Raw genomic sequence first — 18995 nt, forward strand, 5'->3', positions numbered from 1 at the left:
CACGCTATATATTCTCCTCCTCCTCGTCCCCCGAACCGGAGACATTGTAACGTTATAGCTGTCGAGTCGGGAGGGGGGGGAGCATTTTAGGTGAAGCGGGCTTAAGTCTCTCTACTACGGCAGATCTCTCCTATAGCTTTAGGGACTCCAAAAAGCGGCAGGGTGTGGAGGTTCCATCAGCGAAACGCGACAGTAGTTCAGGGAAGGGGTACGAGCCTGTGAGCATGTGTGTCTGCTGGTGCACCCGCATATCCCCCAAACACACACACACACACACACACACACGCACGAGCATGCGCACGAGCACACGCACACGCGCACACACACAGTGGTGGAAAGTAACTAAGTACAGTACATTTACTTAAGTACAATTTTGAGGGGTTTGTACTTTACTTGAGTACTGTATTTCCAATTTCCAAATACTTTTACTTCTACTCCACTACATCTCAGAGGCAAATACTTTTACTCCGCTACAATTATTTGAACATTTTAGTCGCTAGTTACTTTTCAGATATAAATTATGATATTATAAAACATGCATTAACCACTTTGACCTTATTTTATACATAGGCTATTTGAAAATAGCCGATCTACAAGCTCACAACGTGTCGCGTTGTGAGCTTGTAGATCTGCTATTTTCAAATATTTTAGTACTTTTACTTCTGGTACTTTAAGTACATTTTGATGCCAATAAACATTTACTCAAGTCAATTTTGAATTCTGGACTTTCACTTGTAACAGAGTATTTCTATATCGCAGTATTGGTACTTTTACTTAAGTAAAGAATTTGAGTACTTTTTACACCACTGCGGACACACACAAACACACGCACACACACGTACACACCCACACACACTACTTTGCTTCACCCATTCCAGCTCTCACACACACACACACACACACACACACACACACACACACACACACACACACACACACACACACACACACACACACACACACACACACACACACACACACACACACACACACACACACACACACACACACAAAAGCCCGCACGCTCGCTCGCACGCACGCAACTTTTGCTTCACCCATTCCAGCCCCCGTGGGAGCCAGAGGCCAGGCCGCAGCCTGTCAGCCAGGCTAACTCTATTGGCTAATGGAGCTGCCGCGCTGGTCCCACAGTGTCGCTAGCCTTAACAAGATACTGATTGGGGAAACTTCTGGGGAATTCACTCGTATAATGACAACAGGGCATTGAGATGCTATATGCCGTGAAGGCAACAGACAGACAGACAAGGGGCGCTGGGGAAAGGCGACGGGGGATTTCTCCTGTTGATGCTAAGCAGTACAAGTGTCTTATTTTTTTTGGGGGGGGGGGGATCTGTCACTCTGGCTTTGATCAGAGTTCAATGCACCCGCTGCTGATTTGAGTCGCTCAGCTCAGACTTTTGTTCTGAGGAAAGAGAAATAGTCCCAACTGAGGCAAAGCCAAGATATCAGGACCGATATTTTGTGGGTTCCCGGTAAAATAAGACTGGACGAGTGGCCCGCTATACTAGTGCAAGCTAGCAAACTAGACTTTTTTTTAGGGCAAACTGGCCAACTTGTGGTCTGCCCACAGTGTTGCCAGATTCTGTAAGAGAAACAAGCAACCAGGTGTAGGAAAACCAGCCCAAAAGAAGTGACTATGGGCCACTATGAGCCCTTTAACATATACATCAGCTATTTGAAAATAGCAGATCTACAAGCTCACAACGCGTCGCGATGCGACGCGTTGTGAGCTTGTAGATCGGCTATTTTCAAATAAAATCTTGCGGGGAAATTATAATAAGCAGACCTGGCAACCCTGGGTCTGCCTATGAGACGGAACAGCTGAATGTCTGGCAGATGCTTAAGCAGGCTATAGTGGATTGACTGGCCCTGTATACATAGTGATGAGGGAGGGGCGGGGGGGGGGGGGGGGGGGTTGTAAGTCTCTGTTTTTTTTTATATAATTGTATTGTATTGGGGCGGCCATAGCTGAGTGGCGGCCATAGCTGAGTGGTTAGTGAGCCCGCCTAGGGAGCCAGAGGCCCTGGTTTCCCCAGATTCGATTCCAGGCCATCCCAGCATATGTGTCGATGAAATGAAATTTGTCCCTGAGCAAGACTCTTAACCCCTAATTGCTAACAGGTTCTCATTGGAAACAAGACCGCAAGGACTTTCATGAACGACCTGTTAAAAGGAATTATCCTTATTGTGTACTTTTTAGATATGTTTTCTCTTTCATTCAGTTCAGCAATTTTTTTAGTTCAGCTATTTTTTTCCGCCTCAATTTTATAACAGTAGGCTACTAATTTGTATCATTTATTTAACAGTAGGCTACTACTTATCTCCATTTTGTCTAACATTTTATAGTGTACAGTTTAGACCATTTCACCTTTTTTTTGTTGGTATCCTTAATTTTTGGGGGGTATTTTACCATTTTCCCAATGTGTTCTGTTTTTTTTATAGTAGCCTACTACTATTTTTGGGAAATTCACTCCTATACTGTAATTTGAAACTCTGAAAATACCCTGAGATAGACTTTTCCAGGGTGGGATGTCTGGGTGTTTCGAACATAAGGTTCTTGCTGTAAACACATGCTCAAAAATAACAAAAAACCGAGGCCTCGATTGCACTCATGGACGTGCAGAAAATGCGTCGTGCTTCATTAAGAGTCTGAAAAATAAAGCATTCTGCGGTGGGTAAGAAGATCGAGACTAAGTTGTCTGCGGCTGCCTTTTAAAATCAACTATTGATATGTTCTCAACGTCGTGATTTCTTGTACTTTCATAAAAACAGCGAGAAATTCCGTTAGCGGCAAGGTTAATTATTTTGATCTTGACGAAGACCAAAGTGGGTGTTATGGATCTGAGTGAAGTCTTGAATAACAGCAGAGAGTATGCTAGCAGCTACATTGATTTTTTTCTGCAGCCCATATTACAGAGGGTTTTCTGTAAGTACGTCTTGAATGCCAATTACATTTCCTTGACATTTGACACCGTCAGATCAAGTCTGCAAAAAAAAAACAATAATTAAAAACTCCACTTTGTTTGGCATCAACTCACGGCTCGTTTCGTAAATCGTCAAAGGCAATAAATAAACGCTAGGCGAATGTGATCGTAATTATATCCGTAAACATCTCGCCAGGGACATGCACAGATAGACTCTAGGTGGTGCTGGAGCACCTACCCTTTGACCTCTTGACCAGAAGTGCCCTTTTGAAAATAAAATAAAAAAAAGTTGTTGTTTTTTTTCAGTTTACAGCAGGGGTCTTCAACAGGGGGTTCGAGACCCCTAGGGGGTCCTCAGAGTTACTACAGGGGGTCCGCCAAATCTTTATGTGATATGATTTTTCTTTTTACCATAACCACTCGAAACCTAGCATCCCTTTTCTGAGGAGAAACTTTAGCCAAAAATAGCAGATCTACAAGCCCAAAACGCCTCGCGCTGCGAGGCGTTGTGGGCTTGTAGATCTGCTATTTTTGGCAAAGAGGTATAGGTGTATAGAGGGAAAAAAGAGCAGACCAAGTAAACAAAAAAAAGTATAATTTACTTGAGCACCTGCCCCTCAAACTGTCTGTGCACGCCACTGACAGTCACGGCTCGTTTCGTATCGTCAAAGGCAATAAATAAACGCTAGGCGAATGTGATCGTAATTATATCCGTAAACATCACGTCCCCCAAAGTGCAATCTCTGTTGACTTGGTTGGTCTATCCGTGCCGTATGTATTCAGAGGGCCACTTTCTTTTGAGCCTCTCCTCTCGCATACAATTTGCCTCCAAATCACCTATCAAGAAAATCAAGCCAATTTGCATATAGAGAATGCTATCAGAGCCAACACAGCGTGCCGGGTGCCAGTTCAGTTCCCCGTGAAAACCAAGCTGCGGTAAAGACAGCAGAATAACCAGTGGTGGGAAAAGTACTCAAATTATTTACTTAAGTAAAAGTGTCAATACTTCAAAAAAGTCCAGAATAAAAAAACGACTTGGGTAAAAGTACAAAAGTATTGGCATCAAAATGTACTTAAAGTAACAAAAGTAAAAGTACTAAAATATTTGAAAATAGCAGATCTATAGGCTCACAACGCGTCGCGATGCGACGCGTTGTGAGCGTGTAGATCTGCTATTTTCAAATAGCCTGTGTATAAAATAGGGCTGAAGTGGTTAATGCATGTTTTATAATGTAATCATTTATATCTGAAATGCAATTAGTAACTAAAGTTTTCAAATAATTGTAGTGGAGTAAAAGTACAATATTGGCCTCTGAGCTGTAGTGGAGTAGAAGTAGAAGTACTGGAAATTGGAAACACTCAAGTAAAGTACAAAAAAACTCAAAATTGTACTTAAGTAAATGTACTTAGTTACAGTACTTAGCACCACTGGGGATAATGCAGAAGTCCCCCCCCACTCTGTGTTTGTGTGTTTTCCCGCTCCTCCCTCCCAGTGATCATTATTAGAATTACAATTAGGATTTTTTGGCAGATGTTTGTTCAGATAGACCACCTATTAAAATCTGTTAATTAAAATCCTACTGTCTCTCTCTTGTGACATGCTGCTGCGCGGAAAGTTGCCCATTGTTTCTGGCGGTTGCATTTTTTCTTTTTTTGCTGACCATTTCATGACAAAAACCTCGTGTCTGGATGGATACTCACACTGCGGTGGGAGATTACGGTCACAGAGCTCGACTATGGGGTGTGTGTGTGTGTGTGTGTGTGTGTGTGTGTGTGTGTGTGTGTGTGTGTGTGTGTGTGTGTGTGTGTGTGTGCGTGTGCGTGTGTGTTGGGGAGGGGTGTGTATAAGTCTGTTTTTACCACCACAATTTATTTACTTTGGTTTCCACTGAATTTCTGGGGTAATTAAAAGGCTCCGGGGTTTATCTGTGCCGCAATTAATTGGCCACACAGTTTACAGTGAATTTCATTAGGAGAAGAAAACACTTAGACGAGAGAGTGAGGGCGAGGGAGTGAGGGGGAGACAGGACAGAGTGTGTGTGAGAGAGAGAGAGAGAGAGAGAGAGAGAGAGAGAGAGAGAGAGAGAGAGAGAGAGAGAGAGAGAGAGAGAGAGAGAGAGAGAGAGAGAGAGAGAGAGAGAGAGAGAGAGAGAGAGAGAGAGAGAGTGTGTGTGTGTGTGTGTGTGTGTGTGTGTGTGTGTGTGTGTGTGTGTGTGAGTGTTGGGAGGTTGTCTCAGAACCTATAATGTTGAATTTACAAGGATACTGAAACTGCTTTTGGTCTGGTTTATTTCATACAAAAAATCATATCCTACACCAGGGGTCTTCAACTGGGGGTCCGGGACCCCAAGGGGGTCCCCAGAGTTACTACAGGGGGGCTGCCAAATCTTTGTGTGATATGATTTTCTTTTCTTTACATTAACCACTTGAATCCATAGCATCCCTATTCTGAGGTGAACATTAGCCAAAAATAGCGTTGTGAGCTTGTAGATCTGCTATTTTCGGCAAAGTTATTTTCGTAGAAGGAAAAGGGAGCAGACTGAGTACAGAGTGAAAGGTCAAGATCGCGACGCATTGTGAGCTTGTAGATCGGCTATTTTCAAATGGCCGAAATGTATATAGGGCTGAAGTGGGTGATGTATGTTTTGTAACAATAATCAAAATCTACAAAGTAACAAGTAACTAAAGTCTTCAAATAATTGTAGTGGAGTAAAAGTACAACATTTGCCTCTGAGATGTAGTGGAGTAGAAGTAAAAGTACTGAAAATTGGAAACACTCCGGTAAAGTAAAAAGTCCTCAAAAGTGCACTTGAGGACAGTACTTGAGTAAATGTACTGAAGTTACGTTACACCACTGCTGCTGCAGTGGACTAACAAATAAACGTTAACAAAAAATAAACGTTTTCTCTTTCACTGAGCCGACCAAACCATTTATTTTAGACTTTAGAGCGTCATGTGCCAATAAAAGGAGAACCCGGTGCCAGCACGCTTCGTTTTAGCCTGCAGACACTGGGCTAGCGGAGGAGTCAGCGCTTGGCATGGGCCGATCCAATAACACATATAGCAGCCCTGCCCCACCTTCTCTTTGAAGCATTATGACCTGAAATGGAGGCGATGTCTCAGAGAACAACACGAGGTGCTACCTGTATAAATGTGTCTGTCGATGTCGAAATCATGAGGGTGAGTATTACAAGTGAGCCCCGCGGGGGCCCAGAGGAATGTGTGTGTGTGTGTGTGTGTGTGTGTGTGTGTGTGTGTGTGTGGGCTGGACCTGTCTGGGTGGACTAAGTTAGCCCATTAAGACCGGGAAAGAGTCTGTCTTTTTTTTTTAGATTTCTTTGAGCTTGTAGATCTGCTGTTTTTGAAAAATCGTGAAGATTTGAGCAAATCTTAGAATATGTATATTTTTTAAGCAAACATTTTTAACTAAAATCTTTGCCATTCTACAAATGTCTTCTAAATCCTATTTTTTTTTATTATTTTTTTTATGTTGCTATAATCAGTGGTTCTCAAACTATTTCATGTCAAGGACCACCCAAAATTATATGAATTTTGGCCGCGGACCCCCATCTAAAATTATTTTGTTTCAGGGACCCCCCAGAAGTTGTAACTGAGGTAAAAAATGTGCGCTACCGAAAAAAAAGATATTCAAAGATTTGCACACATTTTCACGATTTTTCAAAAAAATAGCAGATCTACAAGCTCATAGCGCGGCACCGAGTTTTTTATAGCCCAAAGACATCTTAAAATGATGACACAGATGCGTTCTCGGTCTGAAAGGGTTAGTGTAAGAGATAAAACTGGCACTGCTGGTGTGTGGGCTTTTTTGTACTGCCATGGGGGACCCTCCGGGTTCCACAGCCTCCTCCACACGACGACCATAATGTTTCCTATAGATTCAATCCATCGCTAGAGGAGATGCCTCGGACATGGGGGTAAAAAATGTCAAGCAACGTGATGATGATGGCCAACGTGACGCTATAGTTTGTCAATAATGTGGCAGAAACACTGTCTCTTCCCTCTGTGAAAATACTGCACACATACGTATCGTCTCCGTCGGGTACAAACCTCGTACTTCCAAAACTGTTTACTAGTCAGGATTCAAATACAAAATGAGCAAAAGTAGCAGATCTACAAGCTTGAAACGATATACTGTAGGTACGGAGCTGGAGGTAGCTATGGGGGCACATCCACTACTACAGGGCCAAAGGCATATAGAACCTATATACACCCTCTCTGGCACATCAAAGTGTGGGGTTGGGGAGGCAGGAGCGATTGTCCACTGATTTCCAGTGCTTTGGTTCCTCCACATATAACCCCCACCCCATCTAGGAGATGAAAGGTTAACCCTTTAAGACCCCCAGAAAAGCAAAGGATTTGAGTTACAAATGTTCGCTTTAAAAAAAACATATATATATATATATATATTCAAAGATTTGCAAAAATGAAATTGAAGGAGGCATGAGCTCGGCTCTGGGCTCCATAGGGTGGCAGGGGGAGTGTAGCGCCCAGGAATCATTTAGACAATTGGCACTGGGTGAAAAAGAGTTGCAAAATCTTGGGATAAAAACATATTAAGAAAAAAAGATTTTCCTAAATGTTCACGATTTTTCTAAATAAATAGCAGATCTACAAGCTCATAGCGCGGCACTCGGTGCCGCGCTATGAGCTTGTAGATCTGCTATTTTTGAATAGCCCAAAGAAATCTTAAAATGACACCACCCGGAATGCGTTTCCCGGTCTTAAAGGGTTAAGCTAAATATCAGCGTCCTGAGTTATGGCGCTGAGCAGCGGGCGAGAGAGGGGAGATGTATTGGACAGGGTGGTCACATCCATCAAGGCTCAGGTCCGCCCCCCCCCCCTTTCGGCGGCGTCCCAACGAGCCAAACCGCCGCTCCCTCCGCCCATTAACATCCTAAGTATGCATGCAGCGATCCCTTATTGGCTGCCTCCAGGGTTGCCAGATCTGCTTAATTATACTTTCCCCCGCAAGATTTTATTTGAAAATAGCCGATCTACAAGCTCACAACGCGTCGCATCGCGACGCGTTGTGAGCTTGTAGATCTGACTATTTTCAAATAGCTTGATGTATATGTTAAAGTGCTCATGTGGCCCATACTGTAGCTGCTTCTTTTGGGCCGGTTGCTTGTTTCTCTCACAGAATCTGGCAACACTGGCTGCCTCTGCTCAACCTACCGCAGAAACTACTCCGTCATACAGTATACCACCCCGAGGCCACGGAGCCATGGAGAGAGAGGGGGGGGGGGGGGGGGGGGTGTGGTCGTCAAAGGGGTCTCTTGTGGTGAAATAGGGCTCTCTGGGGGCTCGTGCCTCATTTCCACAGCCTTTTGTGGGGGGCTCCCATTACTTCTGATAGATAGAGATCTCTAAACTGCTGAACAAACACCCCCCTTCAGTCATTTGCATACATTACAGTAATGGAAAGAGAAAAATGTATCAATAAAGACGAATGAAGTGTTTTTCCGCACAAGTTCTTTGTCTTTTTTTCCACCTGCGTTCTCGTTACTTCCTTCTTCTTTTTCTTTTGCATGGCTGCACAGGAGTTTGGTGTAAATTTCTTCACTTAATGGACATGGGGGCATATTATTACTTCTCTAAGAGTCGGGCTGTATCTATAGAGTGCAAAGATTCGGTGAGCAATGTATCATTATCTGGCTTTGCATGGGTTCATTTTTTAAATTTTTTTTTTTGAGTTTGGTCACTCTAATTATGAAACAGTTGAATTAAAACTGCTGATTTGGGTTAAGAATCCCTCTAAAGGAGCTGACAAGCGTCATTGAGAGCACATACAAATCCTGTCCTTAGTTCTATTTTAACTCAGACTGCACGAATGGACCAGTAAAGGATGAAATTAAAACAGAGGATCTTGCCATATGAATATAATATGCACACAAGTAACACAAGGCAATATCACAATCATCGATATCATGCAGCCACCGTGCGCGTGCGTGTGTGTGTGTGTGTGTGTGTGTGTGTGTGTGTGGGTGTGTGTGTGTGTGTGTGTGTGGGTGCATGTGTGTGTGTGTAAACAGCCCATCATACTGTAGGCGGGCTCATTCTCAGTCACTCTTAAGTTTCTCAGGGCCGCTCAAGCGTCAAATGCCTGACTTTTCACAGATGCTGTTGTTCCTCCATCTGTCACGCTTCAAGTAAGTAAGCCCCATCCCTCTTTAATCCTGGGTACAGTTTAAAAAGGTCCATCTGCCTCAACTCGGCCTCAAATCTTTTAACCCATTGAGACCTGAAGCCGATTCTACATGTCTCCTAAATCTCAACAGTATTCTGAAAAACGTATGTTTCTATATCAGTGGTGCTCAATCTTTTTCATGTCAAGGACCCCCAAAATGATATGTATTTGGCCGCGGACCCCCATCAAAATATTTTGTTCCAGGGACCCCCCAGAAGCAAAGATTTGAGTTAAAAATGTTCGCTTTAAAAATAAATATATTCAAAGATTTGCACACATTTTCACGATTTTTCAAAAATAGCAGATATACAAGCTCATAGCGCGGCACTCGGTGCCGCGCTATGAGCTTGTATATCTGCTATTTTTGAATAGCCAAAGTGTAAAATAATGCTTTTTAGCTCAAATCAAAAAATGACACAGTTCCAGGTCTTAATGGGTTAACTAAAGTAAAAGGTCAAGCCGCCGTACACACAGCGCTGGATGTTTCACACAGGTTTCTCTCGGGTTGCGTGCAATAACGTGGATTAATGCTGTGTCATGCGACCGCGTTGCTCGCTGAGAATGGATGAAGCATCGCGATAGTTCAGGCAGGCACTGGAGTCGTTTGGCCATAAACATCCAGTCACGGAACAATCTAAGCTGACTGGTATACCACTCTCTGCCTGCTATCAACATCACCAACGCATCAGCGATAAACGTCCCACACCACCACCTCTTCCCAAGCCTTCTCCTGTACTAACGTTTAAGACTTTATGTGTCTATTATAATGTTAATTGAATCACTTAAGCCCCATTTTATACCTCTTAATGATGGTGTCACATGGCTTTAAAAAAAAAGAGAATACAAAGTACGCTAGTAAATGACATGCCCAGAGACGCCAGGTTGAAAGTGGTTAATAACTGTTTCTGTATAAGTTGGGCGGTTTCAATTTTCAGTCAAATTTGAAGATTTCAGATATCAATTAGGCTAGCTTTAACCTGATTGCAAAAAAAGCCTAAAAATCATCTTATCTCACATTGTGTCCTTTCTTCACGATTGCTCTTGTCATATTTAACCATACTACTGGATAGAGATTGTTTATGTACACTTTGTGTATATATATTTATTTTATTGTATTTACATCTGTTGTTACTGTTACAATAACACTGTTATAACAGTACCGTTTTAGTGCACTTTGACTGTTTATATTCATACATGTTAATAGCTCATACAATAAAATCCTGGGAAGGGCCAAGCCAGACCCCAAATCTCCTTTGTTCTCTTTTGGTACTTTCTTCCTAATCCCTGTGCGTTACTACCTGTAATTACTACACTGTTATTTTATTCTTCTTTCCTTTTTTTTTTACTCTCAGTTGCATCTTCCTTTTCTGTATCCGCCCCGTGTTTCATAACTTCAGCGCCGCCATGACAACTAAATGTCCCCCATGGGATCAATAAAGGTAGAATCTACACAGAACCAGAACGTGACATCGGCAATAATATTGTGTGACGTGATCAGCAATAAACTTGCCGGAAAATAAGTCTGTTCAAGGAAAAGCACGCATGAATTACTCACGCACCTGTAGTTTCAAAGTGTATGAGGTAAAGAATTAACCCATTAAAACACCGGGGAACGCATCTGTGTCATTTTAGATTTTTGCGTTGGCTATTCAAAAACAGCAGACATACAAGCTCACAGCGCGTCACTTCGTGCCGCGCTGCGAGCTTGTAGATCTGCTATTTTTGAAAAATCTTGAACTCGTTAGAGGAAGGCGTTTGTGGAATTGGCCTCAGGTCTTAATGGGCTTGATTGATTGATTGATTGAATACTTCAAAATTGTAAACGACACAAGGTACAGTCAGACAATTAGGCTAAAAGGATAACACAATAAAGTCCTGGGGACTCGTTTCCAATGTGGTCCTATGTATTCAATTCATTAAATACAAATGAAACTCTACCAGAGACAAAAAGCCTAAAAAACAAGAAATGACCCAATCATGTATACCTGCATGCTAAATTGTGTCCTATATATTACTCTGTGTCACAGCGATTTGAACCGACGGCAGCAGGTGTGTATATAGTAGCCTTAGAGACGAGAGGCGCGTCTAGTACCATAGCTTGGGAGGACGAGACCGCCCGTTCAGAGTATGGGAAAGTATCCCCATTGGCTTAAAGGACAGCCAATGATCGAAAACATGTCAAGAATATGTTGAGAAATGACTAGTGCCGAGTCTCTTTGTAGAACCGCATTGCATGCTGGTAAAAAAGAAAGATCACCAGCGCTGTATGCACGTACTGTAGCCTCATGTGAATCCACTGCAGCAGAATGTTTGTGGACAAAGTCAGATTTTCCAAACACCTTGTTCCTCTGAACTGCATGGCTTCATTACCCACACAAGGCCAGACGCAGGTCAAACACTTCAGAGGGAAAAGCCAAAAGAGGAGAAAAAAAGGTCTCTTCTCTTCTTCACTATTTCATTTTGTTTTTTAACCCATGGAGGCCTGAGGTTCTGATTCTGCAAAATGTCTTCTAAATCCTAAACGGTTTTCTGAAAAACGTATGTTTCTATATCAGTGGTTTTCAAACTTTTTCATGTCAAGGACCCCCAAGATGATATGAATTTGGCCGCAGACCCCCATCTCAAAATATTTTGTTCCAGGGACCCCCCAGAGGCAAAGATTTGAGTTAACGTTTGCTTTAAAATAATACATATATTCAAAGATTTGCACACATTTTCATGATTTTTCAAAAATAGCAGATCTACAAGCTCGTAGCGCGGCACTCGGTGCCGCGCTATGAGCTTGTATATCTGCTATTTTCGAATAGCCAAAGTGTAAAATAATGTGTTTTTTTTTAAGCTCAAATGAAAAAGTGACACAGATGCGTTCCAGGTCTCAATGGGTTAAAGACAAGGTCAAGTAACTGTTGAAAATCCTAAAAAGCGGAACACAACATAACGTTGTGACTTCTACACACTGGCCAATGGCATTTCAGAGCCCTCCATGCAAGCGCTTTCCTTACTTTTAAGGTCTTGCTCTGTTGAACCGTTGCCCAGGTATTTGAAGCCACTGACCTTCTTTCAGTGCAGTGCCTCCCGTTGTTGTTTAGAGGTGAATGGTCCGGGGCCGATCACCTCGTTTTTTTTCCTGGTGTTTTGCCCAAAACAACATGAACCCTAGTGTCCCTTTTTCTGGGGTGGGGCGAACATTCTGCGAAATTAGCGGATCGACAAGCTCACAACACATTGCAGCTTGTAGATCTGCTACTTTCAGCGACGAGATTTGGAGTGGAGGGAAAAGGGAGTGGACCTAGTTTAGAGCCCTGGGGGACTCCAGGGCGCTAAGTATCAGTGGTGGAAAAAGTACTCACATTTTTTTCTTAAGTAAAAGTATCAATAGTGCAATGTAGAAGTGCTCTGTTACAAGTAAAAGTCCGGAATTCAAAATTGACTTGAGTAAAACTACAAAAGTATTGGTATCCACATATACGTACCAAAAGTAAAAGTACTACAATGTTTGAAAATAGCAGATCTACAAGCTCACAGAGCTTGTGAGCTTGTAGGTCGGCTATTTTAAAATATCCTCTGTATAAATTAGGGCTAAAGTGGTTAATGTGTGTTGCAAAGCAACTAGTAACTAAAGTGCTCAAATAATTGTAGTGGAGTAAAAGTACAATATTTACCTCTGAGATGTAGTGGAGTAGAAGTAAAAGTATAGACAATTGGAAATACTGCAGTAACTTTACACCACTGCTAAGTATATACTATAGGGCTTAATTAATGGTTAACAGAGAGTGTAAAAATGTTTACTTTCTGAGGGGTGAATTAACAAGTGGCAGCTAAACCTGCACAAATAAGACAAACCCACAACCACCTGCAAAGGGTCAAATGCGTCCCTAAATGCTCTGCCAAGCAAACAGTGTCTCATGCTCCAGGGCTATTTGCATGTATTAACATTCGGTACAGTAATATGTATTCATTTGGCACAAAATTGTCTTTCTTCGCAAATGAAAGTTGGAAAAAGAAAGTAGTTGTCTAAAACCCAGAAGTGACTTCTTCTCAATGTTCCCTTAAATGTGTTGGCAGCCCTGGATATCTGGCAAGGGCCTTGCTGCCAGATACTATCCAATACTATTTTCCCATAGGGTTTTTGAGTTTTACGGGAAATAAGGCCAGGCGAAGGCATTGTCATCAGTGTTGCCATGTCCGCTTATTATAAGCGACTTTGGGCTTGTTTTTCTGTAAAGTCACTTGGTAGTTGCGTTTTTTTTTTTGGCTTGTTTCTAAAGTGTAGTTGCTTATTTGGACTTGCTTCATAATGCTGTTTAAAACCTGTGGTTCTCAAATGTTTTCATGTCAAGGACCCTCAAATGTAAGTGTATTTGTCCACGGACCCCACACCCTCCATCTAGAAGTATTGTGTGACCCCTGTACCAGATATGTTGTTAAAATGTTTTTAAAAATAATATTCAAAAAGCTTCACTTTTTTCAAGAATTTCTTTTGAAAATAGCAGATCTACAAGCTCACAACGTGTCGCATCGCGACACGTTGTGAGCTCGTAGATCGGCTATTTTCAAATATCCGATAGGCTACTCATGTGCCTTCTTTTGGGCTTGTTTTCATAGACCCAGTTGCTTATTTCTCTCGCAAAATCTGGCAACGCTTATTGTCACGCATGGTGTGCTCATGAGTAGATATTAAGACCCTCTGGTACCAATGCCAAACTGACTTTAGGCAGTGGGCCGATTGAAATCATTGGGGAAACGGCGTTGTGCAATTGTGCACGGCTTCCCAGCAGTGTATCTAGATACAACAATAAGCTGTTGTAGATAATTATAAGTAATAAGAGTGCTATTCTCAATATTTGACGTACAGCAAAGTGATATATAGGGTTTAAGTGGTTAGCGCACAGGATTATTTGACTGTGTACTCTTTGAGTAAACACAGCGGCAAAGATGAGATCTGGGCTGAATCCTTGATCCAATTTAAACCCTAGATAAACCCTAGACCTCTACTCTAAATATCTTCTCAGAAAATAGCCAATCTGCTATTTTGGCAGGGCGTTCGCGCCAGACGCTTGGGTTCAAGTGGTTAACCCATTAAAACCGAGAAGGCAGCGTTTTATACTATGAGCTTGTAGATCTGCTATTTTTGAAAAATCGTGAGAATTAAGTGTGTACATCTTTGCCTATATATATATTTTTTTTAATGGACAACTTTATTTTTTTTACAACAAAGGTTTATGTTTTAGATTGTAATTAAAGTAAATAAAAGATGAGTGTTAAAAAAAATATTATTTACTGCTTTCTATAGTACAAGCAATTTTCGCGATCTTTCTTACAGTGGGTGGGGGCATTCTGTCCGGTGGATAAATATGTATTTTTTTAACCCGGCGTTTTCTTTATTATCATTTACAGTAGCTTTTCTGGCCCCCAATAACTCACATCTGGCCATCAAAGACCACAGGACCTTTTTTATTGTGTAAAAAAGGCATATTTAGCCACTGGACAGAATGCCCCCGCCCACTGTAAAAAATATCGCGGAAATTGATAAAACTACAGAAAGCAGTAAATGAAAAAAAAATAACACTCATCTTTTATTTACTTACATAAACATAAACCTTGGTTGTAAAAAAACAAAGTTGTTCTAAGTGAACATTTTTAACTCAAATCTTTGCTTCTGGGGGGTCCCTGGAACAAAATATTTTGAGATGGGGGGTCGGCGGCCAAATACATATGATTTTGGGGCGTCCTTGACATGAAAAAGTTTGAGAACCACTGACACAGAAACACGCGTTTTTTCAGAAAACTGTTAGGATTTAGAAGACGTTTCTAGAACCGGGTCCTCGGGTCGTAATGGGTTAAGGGAGGAGTAAGGGCAGGGACGTCACAGGCTCTCAGAAGGTGGGGGGGATGGACTTTCGGTGGACTATACCCCTTATTATACACTTTGGGCTATTCAAAAATAGCAGATATACAAGCTCATAGCGCGGCACCGAGTGCCGCGCTATGAGCTTGTAGATCTGCTATTTTTGAAAAAGCATGAAAAACATTTGCAACTGTCAAATGTAAACAAATTATGTATTTTCAAAATTTTGTGTTTTTTGGGCGGATTTTGTTAGTTTTTTTTCGTGTTTTGGTTACTTTATTTCGGTTTTAGGGTTAGGGTTAGGTTAATTAATTCTTATTTTTGCTTGATTTTACCGATTTATTATCAAAACAAATATATTTTTTCAATTTTTTTCAAAAAGTGGGGGGTATGAAATCACAGATCTGTGAGAGTGAGGGTGTCGCGTCGTACGCACAGTAAATGGCCGTGACGCCCCTGGTTAAGGGAGGAGTAAGGGCACCAACAAAATAGGGGAGGAAGGGGCTGTTTCCAGCCATGGCCATGCAGCCACATGTGCTCTCTCTCCTCCCTGGGGAGGGATTCCAGACAGCGAGGGAGGGGAGATTCCTGCAGCAGTATATCTCAACTTCTCCCATTTCCTCTCACTCAAGCCTTCAGTTCTCCAAGGAGGCTTTGGAATCGATACCGACATCAGAGGATGGTAGAGACTAGAGAGTAGTGGGGGTGTGGTCAGAATAGCATCCTAGCCTGCCTTTGCCTTTGCCTCAAGAGCAGTGGTGTAAAGTAAATAAGTACATTTACTCAAGTACTGTACTTAAGTACACTTTTGAGGATTTTTTTTTTGTTACTGGAGTACTTGCCATTTTCTGTACTTTTACTTCTACTCCACTACATCTCAGAGGCAAATATTGTACTTGTACTCCACTACAATTATTTGAAAACTTTAGTTGCTAGTTACTTTTCAGATAGAAATTAGGATATTATGAAATGTACATTAACCACTTTAGCCCTATTTTATACACAGGCTATTTGAAAATAGCCGATCTGCAAGCTCACAGCGCGTCGCATCGCGACGCGCTGTGAGCTTGCAGATCTGCTATTTTCAAACATTTTGGTACTTTTACTTTTGGTACTTTAAAGGAGACACACCATGAATTTCACTTTTTTTTTTTTTTTTTTTGGTATCCCCAGTGTCTCTTGTACCCCAAAATTATTATTTTTTTAACATTCAGTCATTCATTCTCATTTCAGAGATTTTCAGAATGGGCGTGTCTGAACAGGCCATCTCAGAATGGCAATGTTTGCTTACATCACGAAACATTCTGCCCATGTATTTTGACAAACAGAATTGCTCAGTAGCACCCCTCTGGCCAACAGGACGTTTTGGTATTGCAGCTGAAAGTGCTTTATAAGCCTGAAAGAATTGACTTGGGATGAGTATATCTGAGTGTTGATTTAGGCTCAAACCTTTTGAAAATGGTTTGAGGGACATACACCATATGATATTAAATATATATATATTTTTTTAAATTCATGGTGTGTCTCCTTTAAGTACATTTTGATGCCAATACGTTTGTACTTTTACTCAACCCAATTTTTAATTCTGGACGTTTACTTGTAACAGTAGAGTATGTCTATATTGCAGTATCGGTACTTTTACTCAAGTAAAATCATTTGAGTACTTTTTCCCACCACTAGCCTCAGAGCGGCCGCCAGGGAGGTGGTCTCAGCCTTCCGTTTTTTTTTTTTAATTACACAAATTTAAGTGCCCTCTCTTTGAATGGGAGCAGATTGTTAATGTGTAAGGAGGCTATTACTCTTACGCCACACAAAGTGCACGGTAAGCCCCGATAAATCTCTGATTTAGGCGCGTAGACAAAAGAGAGCAGGAATCAGGTTAAACGCTGTCTAAAGTGTGAGCGCCCAGCATATGGAAACACCTACTCACTTGATAAATTACTCTTGAGTGATTCCTGCGTTGCTTAAGCCATTGAGACCGGGAACGCTTCTGCGCGTAATTTTTTTGATTTTTCTTTGAGCTATTCAAAAAAATAGCAGATCTACAAGCTCATCGCGCGGCACCGAGTGCCGCTCGATAAACTTGTAGATCTGCTATTTTTTGAAAAATCATGAAAATGTGTGCAAATCTTTGAATGTATATATTTTTTAAAGGGAACATTTTTTAACTCAAATCTTTGCTTCTGGGGGGGTCCCTGGAACAAAATATTTTGAGATGGGGGGGGTCCATGGCCAAATACATATCATTTTGTGGGTCCTTGACATGAAACAAGTATGAGAACCACTGATATTTCCAAAAAGACGTTTGTAGAATCCCCCAGAAGCAAAGATTTGAGTAAAAAAATGTATAGATATTGTATGTAACATATATTCAAACATTTTCGAAAATGTTAAAAAATGTTAAAAAAAAAAATTCAAACATTTAAAAACAAATTCAAAAATAATAAAAATAAAAAAAATCAAGATTTTCAAAATGTTTCAAAAATAGCAGATCTACAAGTTTGCCACGCTATGAGCTTGTATATCTGCTGTTTTTGAATAGCCCAAAGAAATCTTAAAATGACACAGACGCGTGTTCCAGGTCTGAATGGCTTAATAATGCCAGAGAGCAGTGCAGAGAGAGACAAGGGACTGCTTAACTGAAGGCCTTTATTGAGGAGAGTCATCCTCGCCTCAGGCTATCAGGAAAAAAAAACAAGAGTTTATTACCACCGCTGATACCTAAATATAAATCCATAGGTGTCACGCAAAAACCCACACAGGCCAATATATATATATATATATATATATATACAGTACAGCCCTTTCCCCCCTGAAAAAGGGCATCCCGGGGAAGAAAAAAAAAAGTGCAAGGGCACAGGCTAATTCAATTTGAGAGGAGAACCGCTTGGATTTAACCCAATTAGACCGGGAACGCATCTGTGTCATTTCTTTGGGCTATTCAAAAATAGCAGATCTACAAGCTCGTTACGAGCTTGTAGATCTGCTATTTTTGAATAATTTGTGACATTTTTGTGCAACTCTTTGAATATATATATATATATATATATATATATATATATATATATATATATACATTTTAAGTCAAATCTTTGCTTCTGGGGGGTCCCTGGAACAAAATATTTTGAGATGGGGGGTCCGTGGACAAATACGTATCATTTTGGGGGTCCTTGACATGAAAAAATGATTGAGAACCACTGATATATATAGCAACATAAGTAAAAAACAAACAAACAAAAAAAATAAAATAAATAACTGTTAGGATTTAGTTTAGTTAAGATTTGAGTAAAAAATATTTGCTTAGGAAAATATATATATTCAAAGATTTGCAAAAGAAATCATGATTTTTCAAAAAAATAGCAGATCTACAAGCTCGTAGCGCGGCACTCGGTGCCGCGCTACGAGCTTGTATATCTGCTATTTTTGAATAGCCAAAGACATCTAAAAAATGACACACAGATCCCTGTCTTAAGTGGGTTAAGTGAAAGCGTGCACCTCTTATCGGAACAGCAGAGTGAGGCCCGCCGGGGTGAGGCGATAGCCTGCAGATGGCTGAACGGCAGCAGAGGCCCTGCAGTCGGTCAGGAGATGAAATCAGTGGATAGGCGATAAGTTGGTGTGAGGGGGCTTGGATGGAGCTCCCATTAGAGTCCCCCAGGGGACAGGCAAGCAGTGGGAAGAGTGGGGGGGGGGGGGGGTGTAAAAATAGCCATGGGGCATGATTTCTCTCCAGGGACCCCGGAGGGAGGGGGGGAGGGAGGGAGATCTGATCAACATCGCAACGGCAAGACATCCCAGATCCGTTCCTCAAAATCCCCCCTGGGCGCAACCAATCACAACCGCCCGACTTTAACCCATTAAGACCTGGAACGCATCTGTGTCACTTTAGATTTCTTTGGCTATTCAAAAATAGCAGATCTACAAGCTCATAGCGCGGCACCGAGTGCCGCGCTATGAGCTTGTAGATCTGCTATTTTTGAAAAATCGTTTGAAAAAA

The 18995-nt window shown here is 41.5% G+C and overlaps 1 protein-coding gene across 1 annotated transcript in view; it reads right to left on the reverse strand.

Annotated features, from left to right (window-relative positions):
• Nucleotides 1-18995, reverse strand: part of LOC311041199 (protein diaphanous homolog 2-like) — a gene marked incomplete at its 3' end in the record, with an annotated part of 142958 nt that overhangs the window by 123373 nt on the left and 590 nt on the right. The gene's annotated exons all lie outside the window — the stretch shown is intronic.

The sequence above is a fragment of the Gymnoscopelus microlampas genome (assembly GCF_963454915.1).
Source record: "Gymnoscopelus microlampas genome assembly, contig: SCAFFOLD_79, whole genome shotgun sequence".
Taxonomy (NCBI): Eukaryota; Metazoa; Chordata; class Actinopteri; order Myctophiformes; family Myctophidae; genus Gymnoscopelus; species Gymnoscopelus microlampas.